A 6,881-nucleotide genomic window follows, 5' to 3' on the forward strand; every position below is an offset into this window, starting at 1 on the left:
CCCCCAGTTGAGAGTATAGGTTGGGGGCTGGTCAGCAGTTTGAGTTATGGCAGGCCACATAACCTCTAGAACTTTCCAGGGGATCCTCCTAACAAATAGTCACCAAGATCTGACTCATCCTTAGCTTACTGAAGGCTACTGACAAGAATGGGTCTCTCACTCTTCCCGAGGATGCTTGATCGGGGCAACTGGGATGTGTGTCTGTTTGGGGTGGGAGATACCATTTACTTTCTGATCTGAGAGTAAATATGACTGAACCAAAAAAGGGTCTCAGATGTGTAAGTTACAGGCACACATAAATGTTACCAGTTTACCTCTTAAATATTTATCAGCCTAAAGTTACTTATCTTGAGAGGCCATATAACACAGTGGTGAAACCCACAGTCTTTGGCACCTAATGGATCTGGGTTTGAATTCCAGCTATACTCACTGTGTGGTCTTGGGCAAGTTACTTAATTTTTCTAGGCCTCACCTCCCTGATAGTAAGATCGAGGTGATGATAATGAAACAGTACCTTCCAAATAGAGCTACTATTAAGACTGAATGAGCTCATGTAATCTAAGTGGTACAACAGTGCATTATTAGTAAGTGCTCAGCTATCATCTTGGGAATATGAAAGGTCATCATTTTTCAGTAAAAGTCAGGTTTACTTAGATGTAATTTATGTATAATGAAATTCACTCCTTTTGGTGTACATTTCTGTAAGTTTTAATAAACTTATACAATCATGTAACCACCACCACAATCAAGATACATCACCCCAAAAAGTTCCTTGGTGCCCCTTTTTCATCGACCCCTCTCCTCAACCCTAGCCTTAGACAACTACTGATCTGTTTTCTGTCCCTATAGTTTTACCTTTTCCTGAATGTCATACAATAAATAGCAGAAAACTCATCATTTTTAAAGGCTGACATATGTGACATCCAATGAATTTCTAAGTATATTAAAGAATCAAGTTACAATTTTCATTCCAAATCAGATGATATATTTCCTGTTGACTTATAGAAGAGGTATATTATTTTTCAATGCCTCCTGAATTAGTTCCTTTATGGGTAAGTGGATCTTTCTCATATGCTATCTCATCAGTCATTACATCTCAACCTTGAGGCTGGAGTTGGCAAGGAGCAGGATATGACATAAAGGAGATCTCAGGTATTCAGAAAAGCAAAATAAAACGGAGATAGAGTCACTTGAGGCAGGAAGTGAATTATATGGTTCTCCATCTCTCCATTTTAGGGGAAGTCTGGGGAGTTGTAGAGAGTAATGCCAAGGACAGGGGCATTTTGTTTGTTTGTTTGTTTGTTTGTTTGCTTGTTTTTTCAATCTATGACTTGGACTCTGGAATGAGTTTGCCTTGCAACCTGTCCTGCACAAAGCCTAGGAGTTGGCCACTCCTAAGTAAACTTGGTGGCATAATGACCATCTTGGTTCCCAGATGGTATGGAGGGGCTCCTGAAGCTCCCCCACGAAGTGAGAGGAAAGAAAGTAGCTAACTGGAGAATGGCCCACTGTGACAGAGGGAAATGACCCTACAGCAGACAACATGGGCTAATCACCTAGACCAAGAACTAGATACAGGACAGTTTTGGAGGGGCTCACTAACAAGAGCCTGGCAAACCAAAGTATCCAGGAATTACCCCTACACCCTGGCCAAGAAGCCAGATGTTGAAGCACGCCTATAGTCAATTTAGCTGTAGGCAAAGTCAGGAGGGAAGGCAGTAGGCAATGGTGGGGATCTGAGCATTCAGGGACACTTCTTGGATTCTAAACCTCTCTGTTCTAGTCCCATGATAATTCAGGTAATACACCCCTCGCCGCAATCCCATCTTATGGAAGCACAGGAGAGGGCAAGGACACTGACAAGACCATGCCTTTCTCCTCAAGTACTGTTTGAACTGTTGTAGCAGACTAAGGTGACCCAGTGGGCCAGGGCTTGTGAGAAAGTCACAACCTGTTGTCCCAGCCCACTTGAGTGTAAGGCGTGTGACTCTCCAGCCCCAGTACACTCCCATCACACTTTCACAGCTACTTTATCCTCATTTCTCATCTATTACCTCTTGGAAGTGGCCCCTGAGACTGCAGCTTTAAGAATCTTGGTCTTGTGGGGTGCCTGGGTGGCTCAGTTGGTTAAGCATCCAACTCTTGATTTTGGCTCAGGTCATAATCTCATGCTTCATGGGATATAGCCCAAGTCAGGCTCCATGCTGACAGCATGGACTCTGCTTGGGATTCTCTCTCTCTCTCTCTCTCTCTCTCTCTCTCTCTCTGCCACACCCCCACTTGCACACTCAAGCACGTGCACTCTCTCTCTTTCTCTCAAAATAAATAAATAAACTTAAAAAAAAAGAATCTTGGTCTTGGAATGTTAGTCAACCATTAAAAAAAAACAATGAAATCTTGCTATTTGCAACAAAAAAAGTATAATGCTAAGTGAAATAAGTCAGTCAGAGAAAGGCAAATACTATATGATTTCACTCATACATGGAATTTAAGAAACAAATGAACAGGGGCGCCTGGGTGGCGCAGTCGGTTAAGCGTCCGACTTCAGCCAGGTCACGATCTCGCGGTCCGTGAGTTCGAGCCCCGCATCGGGCTCTGGGCTGATGGCTCAGAGCCTGGAGCCTGTTTCCGATTCTGTGTCTCCCTCTCTCTCTGCCCCTCCCCCGTTCATGCTCTGTCTCTCTCTGTCCCAAAAATAAATAAACGTTGAAAAAAAAATTAAAAAAAAAAAAAGAAACAAATGAACAAATGAACAAAGGAAAAAAGAGATAAGTCAAAATGTAGACTCTTGGGTCACCTGGGTGGCTCAGTTGATTAAGCATCCAACTTCAGTTCAGGTCATAATCTTGCGGTTCATGAATTTGAGCCCCATGTTGGACTCTGTGCACAGAACCTGCTTTAGATCCTCTGTCTCCCTCTCTCTCTGCCCCTTCCCTGCTCATGCACTTGCTCTCTCTCCAAAATAAATAAATATTAAAAAAAAAAGAAGAAGACTCTTAACTATAGAGAACAACATGATGGTTTCTAGAGGGGAGGTGAGTGAAGGGATGGGTGAAATAGGTAATGGGGATTAAAAGTATATTTATGGTAATGAGCACTGAATAATGTACAAAATTACTGAATCACTATTATTGCACACCTGAAACTAATATAACACTGGACTTTCAAAATATAAGTCTTTCAAAATATAATACTGGACTTTCAAAAATGTTTAAAAATAGAATCTTGGTCTTACAAGTTCTACATAAGCTGGACATTTTAAGGAATAGTGAAATGCATCCCTCTGTAAATAATGATTTTTTTTTTTAAGTTTGTAACTCAGGGGGATGCCTGAGTGACTCAGTTGGCGGAGCATCAGACTTTTGATTTCGGCTCAGGTTATGATTTCATGGTTCATGAGATGGAGCCCTGAGTCAGGCTCTGCACTATCAGCTTGCTTGGGATTCTCTCCCTCCCCCTCTCTCTGCCCTTCTCCCACTCACATGTGCATGCATGTGCTCACACTCTCTCTTTCTCTCTCTCAACATAAATAAATTTTTAAAAGTTTGTAACTCAGATAAGCACTCCACAGCTCATCTTTAAGTTCAAGATTTTATCATTCAGATTTCTTCAAATTTCTCCCTTTCTTTTGGATACACTTGAAGGTACATGGTGCCATTAGATGCATTTATGCATTTCCACAGAGCAAACATGAGCTTCTTATAATGAGCAACTGTAATGGGATTTGGCTTCTAGGAGAAAATTACGAAAATGATTATAAATAGGAAGACCAAATGCCCTTTATTTGAGAGCAAATAAACTTTAAATGTTAGGGCAGATTACAATGCCACAGTGATAGTAGTTCCTATTGAAACAAGCATAATCCAAGGGAAATTCCATAACCAATTATATTTCCCATGTGTAACTGGGCAGGAAAATACGACATTTAAGAAGGCAGAAAAGGAACTTATTTGTAGGCCTCCATTAAAACTGGATGTTGGAACACGAATGCACTCCAAAGTATATCATTATTTTTTGCACTCTTTTATCACTCTGAAGTGAAGAAACCAATCTAGGAAAAAGGTGAGAGTCAGCATTTTGAAATGCATTGGAAAATTGTAAATTATGAGAGCTATTGATAAAGCTGGTATTTATAGCTCTATCGAGGATTTTATATTGTTTACATCTGGATTGCAGACTCAATCAAAGCCCACTAATCTATTCCAACTTACTAATGCTGTTTCCATGTTCAGTGTCAACTACACATGAGACAAAGATGATCTGAATGGGTCACTTGGATCAAGATTTAAAATACAGCTACTTAAAATAAAGGCTTCCCAAGCTAGACTGTATGTTTTGATATAAACTGCATCTGAATTGGTATCACTGAGGATGTATCTTTGCTATTCATCTACAAACACAAATACTTATGAATGATATCAGATAGTGCCTGGGCATATAAAATGTCCACTCACGTGTTGAATTTCTGATTCTAAAAACTTTGGAAGAGTTTTCCCCAAAATGCCTCCTTTAGATTCTATGGTTGAGAGAAACAAAATCAAACAGGAAGCATGGACAATTGTCTTTGAGCATATCAGTCCACTCTCTCTACACTACCCCCTCACCTCCACCAGGTCTTAGTTTCCCCTTCCTTTAGTGAGGTCTTCAGTTTCATTCACTTCACTTCACTTCACTTCACTTCAAATCCATTCACTTACTGACTTATTCACTTATTTGTCTTATTAGCTACCTATTGCTATGTAAGAAATTATCCCCAAGACTTAGTGGCTTAACACTACACACATTTATTATCTCTTAGTTTCTGAGGGTTAGGAGTTGAGGCATGCTTAGCTAAGTACTCAGCTTCAGGGTCTCTCACAAGGCTGTAATCAAGGTGTTGGCCAGGGCAGGGATCTCATCTGAAGGTTGACTGGGTGAAGCATCCACTCCCAGACTCATGTGGTTGTTGCCAGGATTCAATTCCTTGAGCTTTTCCAACATGTGAGCTTGCTTCGTCAAAGCATATAAGGTGAGAAGGTGATCAGCAAGATGGAAGTTGCAGTCTTATGTAACCTAATAATGGAAATGACATACCCTCAACGTGGCTGAATTCTATTGGTTAGAAGCAAGTTACTCCAGGTAATGTAGGCTGTGAATACTAGCAGGTGGGGAAAATTGGGGACATTTTAAAAGTTGCCAATCACATTTATGAAGAATTTTTTGAGCACTTCTTAGGTGCCTGACACTGTGCTAGGTGCAGAGAATACAGTGGAGAACTTCCTTCTCTCATCAGAACTCATAACCTATCAAGGGCACTGGGTGGCTCAGTTGGTTGAGCATCTGACTTCTGCTCAGGTCATGACTCATGGTTCCTGGGTTCAAGCCCCATGTCAGGCTTTGCACTGATTGTTTTGGATTCTCTGTCTTCCCCTCTCTGTGTCCCTCCTCCTCTGGCACACCTTTTCTCTCAAAAATAAATACACATTAAAAAAAAATTAGAACTCACAATCTATCTGGGGGAAAAGGAGCAGTCCTTGAATAGATTATTGCAATTGTGATAAGCCCACTAAATTAGAAATACAGGAAACAAAGGAGCCATCCTGGTCTAGGTTGAGGGAGATAGGATGTCAGAAAGAAACATTTCAATGGAAACTCAAAGAAGGACTCACCCAGAAAAGGAGGAAGGACATTTCCCAGGCAGAGGGAACGGCCTTTGCAAAGATCTTCAGGCAAGATTTGAGGAAGAGTAGCTGGAATATAGAGACAGAGACAGTGGGAAGAGTAAGAGGACGAAGTAGGGTCTTGTCTGCTATATTCAGGAGGTTGGTTCATAGTCAATGACCAAAGGGAAGCCCTTGAGAAGTGATTCATAAGATCTCTTTGCCCACCTTTCTCCTTCTTCTGCAGGTCTTCTCTCTACTGGCCTAGGGTCAGTCTTGTGGCTACGACCATGCTCCGTGACACTACTAAGTGGCCTGACTCCCCTTTATCCTGTAACAATATCCTGCTAAGATTGTATCATATAGTCCCAAAGGCTCTTCTTCTTTCCACCTCCAGGATTTTTCTGGCAATTTTCAAACTGTTTTCAAACAAAACCATGGTAAACTCTTATTATATAAAACAGACAAAAGCAGAACCACTCGGATCAAAGACAGTTATAGGAGGAGGAAGGGCACTTGGGAATGCTCTCCCTCACATCTCCATGGGGGTCCCCAAGACACCTGTCTGGAGTTACAGGACTCCAGTTTGGGAAACATGCACCAGGGCCCCAACTTTGTCAACTATTATTCCCAAGGACCCTTTCTGTCAATAAATTTTTATTGGAATCCTTGCAACATGTTAGACATGTAGTAGGCACGTAGAACAGAAGGTGATTAAGACATCTCTTCCCTCTATACCTCAAATTGTCTGTCCCCACTTATAGAAGGAGGATCTGAGCAGAGAACACTCTTTGTATCCTATCTCAGCGTGTTTCCTCCCTACCAAGGCTCTGCACAGAAAATGCGGCAGCAGCCTTTGACCTCCGATCTGATTTCAGAGTCTTAGACTTGAGTCAGCCATCAGGTCTAGCATGTTCTGTTGGTCTCTGGGATCCTGCCCAATATGCCTCAACAATCCAGAATTCTAGGGTGAGATGGTTTCCATTTGCTGGTTGATTACCAGGGATTTGACTAATCCTTCATAATTAACAACTAAAAGCTCATACCAGTCCTGAAACAGTAAATTCAAAAAATTCAAAGTCTTAAAACAGTAAAAGGTGCAATGGTAGGCCAAGGCTATGCAACATCAGAACAACAAGCCCGGATGTTGGGTTGTGCAAGCCAAGCAGTCTGTTGTTTAATTGTTTTATCTCTGCGTGACTCATTTGGCATGTTTTAGTTTAGACTCAGGCCAGGTTTTAA

The 6,881-nt window shown here is 41.5% G+C and overlaps 1 long non-coding RNA gene across 1 annotated transcript; it reads right to left on the minus strand.

The window, feature by feature from the left end:
• Positions 1-3,761: 3,761 nt before the first annotated feature.
• Positions 3,762-6,571, minus strand: LOC122488953. The gene is made up of 2 exons (XR_006298791.1): positions 5,649-6,571; positions 3,762-5,052 (listed from the first exon to the last, which is right to left on the minus strand). It is a non-coding gene; the product is annotated as an uncharacterized LOC122488953 (long non-coding RNA).
• Between the last annotated feature and the right edge of the window lie 310 nt (positions 6,572-6,881).

The sequence above is a fragment of the Prionailurus bengalensis genome, chromosome B2, assembly GCF_016509475.1.
Source record: "Prionailurus bengalensis isolate Pbe53 chromosome B2, Fcat_Pben_1.1_paternal_pri, whole genome shotgun sequence".
Classification (NCBI taxonomy): domain Eukaryota; kingdom Metazoa; phylum Chordata; class Mammalia; order Carnivora; family Felidae; genus Prionailurus; species Prionailurus bengalensis.